The 14467-nt window shown below is 41.2% G+C and overlaps 1 protein-coding gene across 2 annotated transcripts in view; it reads right to left on the reverse strand.

Moving 5' to 3' along the window:
* Nucleotides 1-10297, reverse strand: part of Gpr1 (G protein-coupled receptor 1) — a 51757-nt gene extending 41460 nt beyond the window's left edge. The window contains exons 1-2 of one of the 2 annotated variants that reach the window (XM_033764017.1): nt 10189-10297; nt 3706-3928 (exon numbers count right to left, since the gene is read on the reverse strand). The gene's annotated coding sequence lies outside the window, so the exon portion shown is untranslated. Of the gene's footprint in view, nt 1-3705; nt 3929-10188 lie in introns of those variants that run through there. The other variant, XR_004517377.1, reaches the window with a different exon arrangement.
* Nucleotides 10298-14467: the final 4170 nt, after the last annotated feature.

The raw sequence follows: 14467 nt of genomic DNA on the forward strand, positions 1-14467 counted from the left end.
ATATATATAACATACACACACACACACACACACACTTCTGATCAAGGAGCTTAAATGAAGGTATTATTTGTGCTTAGTTCTGATACCATTTTGGATCTGTGACCTATGTTTAAACCTTAGAGACAACATCAGCTGAAAGATACTACTGTGAATAATGATAATGTTTTCCTGATCGTACAGTAAAGCTATATGATACTCATCCCTTTTTGGCCAAGTAGGACATTCTGATCCTGTGACAATGTTCTAGTAAAATAATTTATTTAGTGTCAAATGATTCCCTGGATGTGCTAATTTCTTGTGATGAATGCCAGTCCAACATAGCCTAGCTCCCTGCTATGGTCTCACTGACCTGCTGTAATCCAGCTGGCTAGAATGTGATCAATTATCTGCCTCAGCGAGAGAGAAATTGTATCTGGGCACTCTCTTAAGTTTGATGAATATGATTGCTTGAAAAAAATATAAAAGGAAAGAAATAATCATTCTGTGGAAATTACTGAAGAGCACCCAATCAGTTTGAGCAGATTTCACTTATAATAGCTAGAAAATGGTCTTTTATTTGGGGTGGGGGGGAAGCTGTTATATGTTCAAAACACATGGATATGGATATTCTTGTAATTTCTTTTTATTTTGCTTTTGATCAAACCCAGGGCTCATTGTTAGGCAAATATTCTATCACTGAACTGTAAGCTCAGCCTTTTTTTCTTTTTGTAGTACCTGAACTTGAAGTCAGGTCCTCTTGTGTGCTGGGCAAGCACTGCAATGCTGAGCTGAATCCTAGCCACTCTTATTTTTGAGATAAGTTCTAGCTAAATTGCTCAGGCTGGCCTTCAAAATTTTGATCCTAGGGCTGGGGATTTAGCTCAGTAATGCTGCCCCCTGCCTCCCAAGTGCAAGGTCCTGAGTTCGATCCCTGGTACCAAAACCAAACCAAACCAAAACAACAAAAACAATTAAACAAAAAAGCACACAACTGTATGGGATGGGGATGTAGCTCAGTGGCACAGCGCCTGGCAAGTACAAGGTCGTGAGTTCGATCCCCAGTACCAAACAAAACAAAAAACAAAACACAACTGGGTGATGCGTGTAGTGGTGCATATCTATAATCCCAGTCCTTTAGGGGCTGAGGCAGGAGGATCATAATTTCAAGACCTGTCAGGGCAATTTAGTGAGACCCTGTCACAAAATAGAAAACACAAATGACAAGGCCCTGGGTTCAATCCCCAGTACCACACACACACACACAAACTGGGAAGATGGGATAATTTATAAATCTAATATCTTTCATAAATTAATTATGATTAATTACAATTCATTTGACTTAAGGTTTTATTTCCTGAGCTTGCTGTGGTATCAAAATTAAAGAGAAATTCACGAGCTCGTCTAATCTGTGAGCTGTATTTCAAATGTTGCTTTCCTCAATGAACTCTTCAGCAATCTCCACAAACCTGGGCTCCAATCTAAATGTCTCTGAGTGGAGAATTATTCCTCATATTTGAATGTTTATCAGATGAGTGTATGCCTCTTCTCGACTGCAGTTTTGCTGACCTTCATACACCCGAGCCTAGCAGCCTGCTAAGCAGTGAGGCTGAGCCTCCCTCCTGAGAGATGGACTGCCCGTCTGGCCACTTCACTAGGATACCTCTTTTGGTTTAATTTCAGGGGAAAGGGGCAGGTTTTTCTCCAAGCTATTAGCAAGGGCTAACAAGTTCACTTGAAACCCATGGATGTCCAATCAAGGGTTGCTTATAATTAAACCAGTTTACCTGGCTCTATTCAGAATACTGTTAAGTACAGCAGAGTGCTCAGTAACATCACACACATTTTCACAGTTCATTCCCACGACAGTCCTGAGAGGTGCTGCTACTCTTTGCGTGAGGCTAGGAGAGGGTGGCAGCTGTCAGAAGTGGTACGGACCAGGCTGGACCCCAGGTCTGGCTGTGTTCAGAGCCTTCCTTCCTGGCCCCTGAGCACACAGTCTCTCCACACTGAGCTGTGCCGGCCTCATGGGCCAGGACCACCTGTCTCTCCCCTCCTTGTAGCTCCAGCTACAATTTAAATAGTCTGTTGAACATTGTATCTGATTGTGTGTAACTCATTTGTTACGAGGAACTACATCAAACTCATTCAGGTACTATAGTAGCTATAGTAGGTGACTGACATCAGGTGACCATGGATAATTAATTTCTTGTTTTTATATAAAAAGAAATATAACATTGACATTCCGGAGGAATAACTCTGGATGTCTTTTTTTCTTTTCCTTTTTCCTTTTTGGTGGTGGTGGTAGGTTACCACTGGGAAATGAATTCAGGGCTTTTGCACTGAGCTACATTCCCAGCACCTTTCCAATTAAAAAAAAAATTTTTTTTACCTTTTTATTCTTTGAGACAAGTTTCCACTAAATTGTCAAGTGTTGTTGAATAGCACAGGAAGCAAATCCGAGCAACATGTTCATCGAGTATCGTGTACACACACACACGCACACACACACACACACACACACATAAGAAACTTCAGTTTATTTTGCTTTTTTGAGACAGGGCCTTGCCCAGGATGGCCTCAAACCCAGGGATCTTCCTGCCTCAGCCTGGCGAGGCTTACAGGCATGCCACCGTGCACAACTGCGCCACACTGCACCTGACTCCTTTGCTATTTCATTTCCTAGAAACCGCAAACCCGGTAACTGGTTCCCTTTAGCTCCTGCCCTGCTGCAATGTGTCTCCATCCAGGGGAGGTGAGTACCGGGCTGCACTGCCCTTGCTATCACTTTCAGCGATCTCCCCCCAGCCAGCCCCAGTCACCGGAGGCACCCGCGCCCCACTGCTTGTGCACCATCTGACCTCGTGAGTCCCAGCCAAGCGTTGTGGCCTAATCTGCGCTCCACGTGCCGCGAGCTGTGCCGCATTGCGTCGTAGATCCAAGCCCCGAGACTTGGGCATAAAGTAGCACGAGAAAGGGACATAGTTTCCCCTAATAGTTCAAGAGAAGGAAGTGTTTTGTACCACTCAGCTGCCAGTTATTCTGATAGGGCAATGATAAAAATTTTCAAAAATTCAGCGAGAACAAAAGAAATACAAAACCTACTTTGAAAGGGGCGGCATGGAGGGGCACGGTGAGCAGACAATGTAGCAAGGTCTTCCTATCTTCTGAACTAAATAAGGCAATGTTGGTTTGTTTTCTGAATCTCATTACACTTTTTTATGCTACAGTGAGATTTCCTCCACTACCATTTGACTATGTCTGAATCATACTTGAAACCCAGATTATGAGCTGTTTTCCAGGTGTTAAACAGAAAATTACTGACGTTTCTTTATACACTTCCAACCTAGAGTTGTTATTTTCTGGTTTTAGTGTTTAAGGATTCAATTCACAGCTGTGGCTGATCTGGAGATAAACCCTTTTTGACAAGACCAAAAAATGTGAATTTGCAGACAGCATTGATTAGACCTGTTTTTTGTTTTGTTTTGTTTTTCCTGCCAGCTGATAGTTATTAAAAATAGTTTTGTAAATAATTTATCTGTAGGGGCCAGGGATTTAGCTCAGTAGCACTGTGCCTGCCTTGCAAGGCTCTGATTCTGAGTTCAATCCCTGGTACCAAAACAACAACAACAACACTCACAAAAACCAAAACAAAACAAAAAAACCTCATCTGTGGGAATTCTCCAGGTCAGCTGACTTTGTGTCAGTTTGAGGAAAATAAGCACTTACCAATTAATGTTCTGGGAGAAATGTTTTGTGATGCTTGGGCAGGAACCTTCTGGTCGGGAGATGGAGGCCGCTTCCCCAAATCCTACACTCTCTCCTGCTTCAAAGTGCGGCTTCCACCAAACTTTTGTAATCACACTGGAGAGAAGAATGATGTTGAATTTTGAGCACAGCACTTCCTTTCCAACACCGCCCTCGCTAAAAATTCAGCATGCATTCCAGGATCCTAGTAAACAAGGAACATATTGCACAAATTAGTTCTCTGGCTCATCGTGTTTATGTAACAGGTTTGTTTTGTGATCGAGAGGGTATTACAGTTCTCCAAAAACCAGTGGTTTGAGTCTTTCTCCTCCCCACCTCCTTTGTCTGGATTTTTGCTTATGAAAAGTCAACTTACATTAGCGGGGTGGAATGACAGGAAGCCTTAAAATGTCAAAGGCTATTTCTTCAGGGCACACAGGAGAGGAATATTGTTTTTCTTGGCTTTCAGTGTATTCTGATAGTGAAGAAATGAAATTGCATGTTAGTTCTGTGTATTTTAATTTCTTGACATAGGGAGGCCAAGATGGAACTTTGCTGGTTCCAAGGAAATTAAATATTTGATTTTTATCCTCATTGCCCACTGGCTGTAGGCCTGGCAGATGTGGACACAGAAATTCAAGGGCTGAGAAATGTAGAGATGGAAGATAAGCAAGCCTTGATGTAGTTTGCTCCCTTCTGCCGGACTGCTGTCCCTTGATCTTTTTTAAGAGCTTAACAGCAGCTGGGCCATGTAGTTTTGAAACTCAACACTGTTGGGCTGCAAGAGATCTAAAAGTTAAACACCAAGGCTAGAAAGTTCTAGAACTGTTATTCTTATAGAGGGGTTGGATTGTGGGGTGAATATGTCACTGGACTGGTCTGAGGAGTCCCCAAGCTGACGTGAGGAGTTTAACCCACCCTAAACATAGAATGTTTGCTTCCACTCTCATTGCGGAAAAGGATTTTCAGGTCTAGTCTGTCAGGGGCATAGGAGAATTATTGTGTCTTTAAGACCTATAGGAATTCTTTTGAGTGCATTTTCTGGGAAGGAAAAAGGCTTGAGTAACTTTCTTATTTTTTGTTTTTTTGAGATAGGTCTGGCTTTGTAGTATACACTAGCTTTGAACTCCCTGCATAGCCCAGGCTGGCCTCAATCTCACAGCGATCCTCCTGCCTTTGCCTCCTAAGTGCTAGGATTACAAATATGTGCCTCCACTGGCTTGAGTAATTGTGTTTTGAAGCTGCAGTTTTTCTTAAAAGTATAATTTTTAGGACTGGGGATTTAGCTCAGTGGTGCCACTGCCTCCCTCACAAGGGCAAGGTCCTAAGTTTGATCCTTGGTACCAAAAACAAACAAATAAAAAACAATTTTAAAAAATTAATTTTGTGGGGTTTTGTTTTGTCTTTGAGATAGGATCTCACTATGTGATTCAGGCTGTCCTTGAACTCACTGTGTAGCCCAGGCTGGCTATGTAGCAGATCCTCCTGCCTCAGCCTCCTGGGTTCTGGGATTACAGGTATGTGCCACTACACCCAGCTACATGTATAATTTAAAATCTTAATATTCTTTTTACCTTTTTTGTGTTTAATTTCTTCTGTCCTACTTCATTTCTACCTGAGACTTTGATACCTTATTTTTAAGCAGTGTGGGAGACCTGGAGGTTTGTCTTTATGGAACTGCTTTAGCTTGAGGAAGGGCATTGATCTTTTCTTGCTGGGCACAGGAAGTTTCATCCTGACTGGTTTTAAGGAGACAGGAATATTAGGTTTTATTTTTTGAAGATACATCATCTTTTGTTTGTTTTTTTCTTAAATATATAATTATTTATTGCCATGACAAACTGTTTGGTCCGGACTGAAAGCTATATTCAGAAGGGTTCCCCTTCAAACTAGAGTAATAATTGATGAAATGTCTGTGCAAAATAAAGTGGAAGCAGTATAAAATTGAATATGTCATTCACCCAAAATGACTGATTGATTAAATGATGAAGCAAAACTTAGAGCCACTGTACTGGATACTTTGCTTTTCAAGCATCTTCTCATGACTGAACCTGTTTCACTCTTTAGAATTTTTTTTTCCTTGTGGTACTGGGGATCAAACTTGGGATCTTGGGCTTGTGAGGTAGGTGGCGGCACCACTGAGCTAAATCTCTGGCCCACTCTTTAGAATTTTAAAAGTAATATATATTAGTCACTTAGAATCAACTATATACTTTGATTTAATTACAGATTCTCTTCTCTTTATAAACAATAACCCAGACACACATTGTTCATACTGTAAAGGTTAGATAATGCCATCCTTGAAAGGATTTGCATAAACTATATTATAAAAGTTAGATTAACAAATGTCATTTGCATAAAAAGGACATGTTCAGTTTTTTGTTTTTTGTTTTTGTGTTTTTTTTCCAGTATGGGGGGTCAAACTCAGGACCCAACGCTTACAAGGCAGTCACAGCACCACTGAGTTAAATCCCTGCCCTACCCATTTTTTTGAGGCTGGGTCGCCCTTTGTAGTTCAGGCTGGCTTTGAACTTGAACTCTTAGCAGTCCTTCTTTCTATGCCCCCCAAATGCTGGGATTATAGGCATGCACTACCACACCCAGCTCAACATGTTCAGTTTTGAAAGAACCTTTTTTTTTTCTGGTACTAGGGATTGAACTCAGAGGACCTTGCGCTAGCCAGGCAGTTTCGGTGCCACTGAGCTAAATCCCTGGCATCAACCTGTTCAGTTTTACAGAACAACGATAGCTACTACAATGAAATACAGTTAGTGAAACTCACATATTCCTAATCAGAAGGTAGTTTACTTTAATGCCTACTTGTTTCTCTTTGATAGCAACTATATTTTCCACACAGGGAAGGATAATATTGGGGCATTCCTTATAATTTTAAGAGTGGCTAATATAATCAGGCCAATCAAAACATTCATGAAATAGTTTGCAGTGCAATGACCCCAAAGTGATGAAAGGACCAGAGGAACAAAAATGGCTTGAATCAAATGGAAATCTATGTAAGTGGACAGGTGTCATCTAAATTGACCTTATGCCAGGGGTTTAGCTCAGTAGTGCCATACCTGCCTGGGAAGCACAAGGTTCCAAGTTCAATTCCCAGTACTGAAAAAAAAAGTTGAACTTATAAGGGTTGGCATATTCCCAAAGAAATAGACTAGAAAAGTGAAAGGGAAGAACTATACCAGTTCCCATCATTTCATATAAAGAGAATGGCTAACTCTTCAGACAGTAACACATAAAGATAATATTTTAAAGAAGTGCTTTTTCTTTTTTGGTACCAGGGATGAAACTTAGAACCTTGAGCTTGTGAGGCAGGCAGCAAAACCACTGAGCTAAATCTCTGGCCCTCAAAGTACTTTTTCTTAAGATGTCTGATTTTGTTGTCTGGTACAACTGGCCAAATGAAATGAGTTGGGAAATATTTCCCTCTTGTTTTCTGGAAGAAACTGTATAGAATTGATGTTTCTTCCCTAAGTATTTGGTAAAATTCATTATTGAAGTCATCTGGGCTTACAGTTTTCTATTTTTTGGGTAGTTGTTAACTATAAATTCAATTTTAATATAATATAGGCCTGTTTGGTATCTTTGTCTTCACTGAACATTGGTTATTTGTATTATACAAAGATTGGTCTGCTTCATCTAAGTTGTTGAATATATAGATCTAGAGTTAGTCATATTTTTTTTTCAGTACCATGTGATGCCACTGAGCTACATCCCCAGCTGTATTGTTTCTAATTGTGCTTTTAATGTTTACAGATCTGTAGTGTATCTGTCGGTTCCTTTTTTTTTTCCTGAATGGTATTGGGGATCAAACCCCAAGTCTCAAGCATGCTAGGTAAGCACACTATTGCTGAGGGCTATATCCCCAAACCTATTCTGTCATTCCACTTGGCAGGCAGTGGCAGATATGGCCCGTTCACTTGTGTTAGAAGTTGAGATCTGCTGCCCTGTCACACTGCTGCTTTGGTGAGGGTAGAGGAAGCATACTTTACAGGCAAAAAGGAAGGTCCAGAGCCTGATTTACAGGCTTACTGGGTCACTAAGACCTTTAAGAATTATTTTGAATGCATTTTCTGGAAGGGGAAAAGGCTTGAAGCTGCAGTTTCCTTAAAAGTCCAGTTTTAAAACTTGGATTTCCTTGTCTACTTTTAAATTTCTTCTCTCCTTCCTTAGATGTACTTTGTGCATCTAGAGTTATCCCACTGCCCTGTGAGGAGGGCCACTGTTCCCCACTGGCCCTGTGCGCTAGGCCCTGGATTCTGCAGGCTTCAGCACTAGTAAGCAGCCTGGCACACTTCCTTCCACTCCTTCCCACAGCAGATGAAAGCAGCTCAGGGCCAGTTAGTGCTCCTGTTCCTCTGCATGTGTAGTACTAGTACTTACAACAGTTCTATCTAGTTTATGTTCTATCATCATACAAAAGCACAATTACAAGAAGTTTTGATTACTTAACGGGGTTTTCAGGTTTCCTTTTTTTTTATAGAACAGAAGCACTTGGATAGAGAAAAACAACATTAAAAATTATATTATGTGTTAAACCTCCTTTAAGCACAGTACTTGCTAAAACCCAAGAAAAAGTATGCATTTTAATTTTTATTTGTTAGTAACCATTTAAGACACAATTGAAACTTGCTTACTTTACTTTGAGTTTAATCCACAAAACTACATAAAAGGCACAGCAAATAATAGCTTTCTGGAGATGAATACCCTTAATTCAAGTATGTTTGAGGAGCCTCCTTTTGTGGACAGTAGGGAGAGGTATAGAGATCAAACCCAGAGCCTTCCCACAGAGCTACATTCCCAGCCCCCTTTTTAAAATTAAAAATAATTTTTGGGGGGGAGGTATGAAGCTCGAACCCAGAGCCTCCCCATAGAGCTACATTTCCACGCCCCCCTTTTTAATTAAAAAAATTTTTTTTGGCACTGGGGATCAAATTTAGGACCTTGTGCTTGCTAGGCAGGCATGGAGCCACTAAGCTATATCCCTGCCCTTTTTTTTTTTTTTTTTTTTTTTTTTTTTTTTTTTTTTTTTTTTTTTTTTTTTTTTTTTTTTTTTTTTTTTTTTTTTTTTTTGAGACAGGGTCTCACTAAGTCCCTAATTGCCCAGGCTGGGTTTCAACTTGGAATCCTCCTATCTCAGCCCTCTAGAGTACTGGGATTACAAGTATGTGCCACACGACCAGGCTGCAGGGAGTTTCTTGAGAGAGCATACATGCCCTGGGATCTGTGGGTTCACCGGGCTCAGAGAGGAAGGTACCCAGGGCCCCTGTTGTATTATTTTGAGCAACAGATCTCCCATGCCAAATTTCTGTACTGATGCTTAAAATTTCTCTGATAATTTTCTTTAGAAGGTATGACGTCTGTGTTAATCTATGAAGCTCTAATGCTTAGAACAGGTTGGGCTATGTTAAATGAGTGCTCCCCTTCTCACCTCTCAACTCCCAGAAAAGAACTAGAATCAGCAGTTTGCTTTCTATCTTTGATAGGATCAAAGATATTATTCTTTTCTTTTTTGACGTTAAAACTGTCCCATATGATCAATACTCTTATAGAAACTTCAAAAGTAGACATTTGGAAGAGTGCAATTATAGTCACGTCAATTTTTGTTAATGATCATGTCTCATCTTGCTGTTGTTTGCACAACAAAAATAAAAATCAGTCCAGAGTAAAGGCCCTGAAAAAGGGACATATTCTCACAAAGAAGTTGACTCGTGGAAAATGGCCAGACTTACTGCAGCGGGGTAGCAGGGATCAAACTCGGGCCTTTGTGCTTGCAAGGCAGGCAGCAGAACCACTGAGCCAAACCCCCGGCCCAAGACTTACTTTTTTTTTTAGTTCTTGCCCTTGCCATGCAGAGAGAGACAGCTATCACACGTGTAAGGCCCTTCTCCAGCCTGTTGCTGCAAGGTAGGCCGGGCTGGAGATTAGTGTTTGGGGCCTTTATTTGGTGGCACAGAGAGGCTGTAAGCAAGCAAAGCTTTTCCCAGCGAAGGAGATAGTCTAGAGTCGCAGACGGAGTCGGTGGCCCTAGGGTTCCAGTGAGAAGCCATGGCAACGCTGCCATACAGGGGCGTTTTCATGCCACTTAAGCCAGACAATTCTTAAAGGCCCCTGAGTACTAAGCCTTATTCAAATTCTGGCTTTTAATTCTTTATTTCCCTCTGCGGGAACTGAGCCTTGAGGATACTGGAGGGCAGGCTGGGATTCTTTGTTAGAAGGAGTATCAGCTTCTACAACTTCTTCAGTGAGATACAGGAAGCTCTAATTTCCTGGAGGAAACGTGGGCAACAGTGTCCCTTTTCTAATTTTCACTTTTGTGTGCCACAGGCCCGTTCAAATAAGATCTAGACAAAAGGATTTAGATTGGATTTCTTACAGGCAATCTACTGACTCACAGGCGTGGGAGGAGTGGAACGGGAGAGTAAAGTTTGGGGGTACGGTACAAACACTCACCTCTCAGGGTGCCAGTGCCTGAAACCGCCGGAAGGTGAGGAAGCCTCAGCTCTTCAGGGCTCTGTGCTCTGAATCCTGCAGGCTTAATGATTTCTCTCAGAGAACTGGTCGCAGCTGCCCTCCGATGAGGAAGAAATCTTTATTTTTCTCTCTGTAAAAAAGGGAGGCAAATATTCTCTTAACTTATTGCCCTGGAAAAGGAAATGTGGTTTGCCGGTGGTTAAATAAATCTGTTGTACATCACTTAGTCAGCAGGCATCTGAGTGACACCATCTTTGGCCCTGACTCAAGAGAGTGAACTAACTACTCTTGGAGTTCAGGACTTTCCTTACTACCTATTTTAATTGCGCTACTTTGCTCATTAAACCACACGTAATTTTGAATATGATGTAAGTGTCTCTGGATTTTTCCAAAACATTACATTTTAGGAAAGGAAAGGAATCTGAGAATAAAGCATATTTTCTCAACCTCTTTAAGTTCGTTCAGCTGCTAGTTTTGCATTTTTCACTAGGAAATTGGTAGCCTGGGGACATGTTGCAGCTGTGAATGTATTTTGTTTGTGCTGCTCTGTTTTCTAAAGGTTGGATTAACTTCTGACATTTAATCATTAAGAAATCTTAAATGGCCACCTAGATTAGAGGCTCCTTGTGAAGAAATTAGCTGGCCTGGGTACACTGGGTGGGAGTCTCAGCAAGGCGACAACTAGAGGTGGCCAAGTAGGGGCTGCTTGCAGGGCCGAACGCCCACTTTGGGCAGGGTGTTACCAGCCAGAAGCCTTCTCTAATTTGCGTTTCCCACCCTTTTTTTTTTTCCTTTCTGATTCTTTTCCTGTTGAATTTCCATTTAAGAAAGTTGGATACACAGAAAGATGTCATTAGGTGGTGGTTTTGGGGTTTGTTAATTTAAATGAGCAAATCTCCAGGGTTTCCCTAGTAAACCCTGCATGCATTATAAAGTGTGATGAAACTCACAATGCCGACTTTGATGAGTGTCATTGTGGAGCACTAGCATGCCAAAGGAGGCGTAATGGGCTGCGGTCTAACCAGGTGGAGGCAATAATAAGGGACACACTGTCTATAGGGAATTTAAAAGCAATAATGAAACCAACTAGAGCCCTGCTGCTTTTTATCATCGCCACGTGCCAGCTATTGTAAACAAGATCAGTGATGAAATGCTCTTCCCCTCAAAAAAAAATCTTCTAAATTCTAAAGCAATTGCTGTGATTGCTGTGAGTTTTAATTTTAGAGAGACAATGTGATTTTCTTAAAAGTTAATTATTCTTATTTTAATTTTAACTGACAGCGCATTTTATGTTGAACATGACTGACAATGCTCTCAGTTAGAGCTGTGTGGACTCGGCCCTGCTTGCTTTGGAGGTTAGGTTGATAAACGGTCCAAGTCCAAATCATTGGTGTGGTTTGTGTATTCCCCCTGTGATGCCACATATGCCTGCATTGCAACAGTCATTTTCAAATCCACAGTGACAGCACAATCATTTTAAAGATGAATAAATAAGTCACTGATTTCAGCGTCTTTATTGTATGCCATCATATGGGAGTTTTAATTGTTTTTAAATTTTAAATAGTGAAACAAAGGGAGGGTTGCAGGATGTGCTGGTATTTGTTTGGCAAACAAGTTTTAGTCCATAGATACATTTTTGTGTTATTTTGTTTTACTGAATTTAGATTTGGGGGGTGAGGTACCAGGGATCGAACTCAGGAACTTGCACTTGCGAGGCAGGAGGTGGAACCACTGAGCTAAATCTCTGGCCCTAATTTAGATTTTTTTTTAAAAAGATTGAAAACATTTTTTTTTTCAAATGGTCTGTTCTAAAACTAAAGACGGACTCAAAAAGTAAACATGTGATGGCAATGATGTGATTGAATAGTTGCCTAGATTGTACCTTTAACAAGCATTTCAGGTTTCTTAAAATTCAGTTATTAGAAAAAGAATTCAGTCATTAGATGGTGTATGGATGTAATCCCAAGTGTCTGAGAGACTGAGGCAGTAAGACATGAAGTTTGGGCAATTCAGCAAGACCCTGCCTCACAATTTTTCAAAAGGGCTGATGTGTGCTAGATTCTCAAGGTTCAACCCTCAGTACAGTAAGAAAAGAAAATCAGGGGGCCAGGGATTTAGCTCAGTGATTCCACTGCCTGCCTCACAAGCCAAAGGCCCTGAGTTTGATCTCCAGTACCAAAAAAGAAAATCAGTTATTAATTAGTACGTAGTTATTTGCACAAAATATTATTGTATCATTCTGTAACCAATGTATCATTATATCATTCTGTACTCTCTGTGGTTAGAGATCTGGGGATGTAGCCTAGCAGGAACAAGGCCCTGGGTTTATTCCCAGCACTGCCAAGAAAAAAGTTAGTTGAGTGTAAAAATTGAAAAAATGTTTAATTTTCCTTTTTGCTTACTGTAAATATATGTTACCTGCTAATTTTGCTTCCTAGCATAATTATATATATTTGAAGTTTAGGAAAATAATCTCACCCTTTGTATTGTTTCCTTTCACAACATTACTGAAAATAATTTGATCCTGTTGAGGAAGAGGTGTATAAAAACCGCACTGGCTGCGTTGTCAGCATGCACAGAGGTGGCCCACCGCTGTAGTAGAGACAGAGATCATCACCATAATGTGGAGGAGGCTGCTCCCTCTCCCCTGTAGAGTTTGAGCTGCTGCCCGCCCGCAAAATAAACTGACAAAAGCAAAGGGAGACAAAGTAGCGTGGGGCTCTGGTGGCTGTAAATTACAGACACGTGATTCTGGAATGTCTGGTAGTAGAGGTTGCTAAGTACGTTTTGTTTTTCAGCCTTGGGTGCCACTGCCTGTGGAAAGATACAGATACGTTAAGAGTCTCCTGGTGCTGCAGAAGGATGGAGAATTGTATTCATTCCCTTTACAAAGGAAAACTCAGACCCACTTTTAGGCAGAGTGTTCTTCCTGTGTTTGCCGTTTCTTAATAGCCTTTATTCAAAATAATATTCTTTATACCAGTGTGTCATATTATATAGTGGTATCCTCTTTATTTTTGTTTTTTATGAGATGGGGCCTCACTGTATAGTTCAGTCTGGCCTCTTACTCGATATGTAGCCCAGGCTGGCTTCCAACTTTCCTCTTGTTCAGCAGTGGGATTATAGGAGCCACAGTGGCAGTGTAGTGGAAATAGGTGGGAGGCACACTAGGTCCCCATGGGGCCCCCTCCTTCTCCTACAACGGCAGAGTGGAGTAGATAGAGTTCACGTGGACCAGGTCACTCTGTTTGCCACAGGTTGAAATAGTACGTGGTGTCTGCCCTGCAACTGCGCATGGGGTGCCGGGTTAGCTGCTGCTTTAGGCTTTACTGCTTTGCCATGAATGTCAGTGCTGAATCACCTTCCAGCCATAGATGGAAAGTAGCTTTGATAATAATGATCTCCCAGGGCTGGTGATTTAGCTCAGTGGTTCTGGTGCCTGCTTTGCAAATGCAAGGACCTGCGTTCAATCCCTGGTGGTGGGGGGGGAATCTGATGGTAGAGTGTTTTGTTTGTTTTTTTGGTACCGGAGATCGAACTCGGGTCCATTGTGCTTGCAAGGCAGGCAGCAGAATCATTGAGCTAAATCCCCAGCCCTTGGTAGAGTGTTTGTTTAACGTGGGCAGAGTCCTGGGTTCAATCCAATCCCTAGCACTGCACACTCACTGATTTTTTCTGATGGTAGAGTGTTTTGTTTGTTTTTTTGGTACCGGAGATCGAACTCGAGTGTTTTGTTTGTTTTTTTGGTACCGGAGATCGAACTCGGGTCCATTGTGCTTGCAAGGCAGGCAGCAGAATCATTGAGCTAAATCCCCAGCCCTTGGTAGAGTGTTTGTTTAACGTGGGCAGACTCCTGGGTTCAATCCAATCCCTAGCACTGCACACTCACTGATTTTTTCGACTAAGAAATTTGCATGTACATCAGAATATTTATTTAAAATTTGTATTAGTTTGCTGTACATAATGTTTCTATTCATGTGGCGTTGGTACATGTACAGTACATACACATCTTAATTCTTTTTACTTCCTTCCCCTCCTCTCGCTAACACTAACCTCTCCCTCCATCTTCCCATTTACAAAAGATCTAGCTCCTTGTTTCCCATTATCTTTTACATTTTGCTCTTTAAATTATTTAGAGTTTGAATTTCTCATATTAGAGAAAACATGTGATATTTAAGCTCCTGTGTGTCTGATTTATCTCACTTAACATTATGTGCTCAAGGTGCATCCATTTTCCTACAAATGACTCACATTTACC

This window comes from Fukomys damarensis, unplaced genomic scaffold (genome assembly GCF_012274545.1).
Source record: "Fukomys damarensis isolate Sample0158 unplaced genomic scaffold, DMR_v1.0_HiC HiC_scaffold_16, whole genome shotgun sequence".
Taxonomy (NCBI): Eukaryota; Metazoa; Chordata; class Mammalia; order Rodentia; family Bathyergidae; genus Fukomys; species Fukomys damarensis.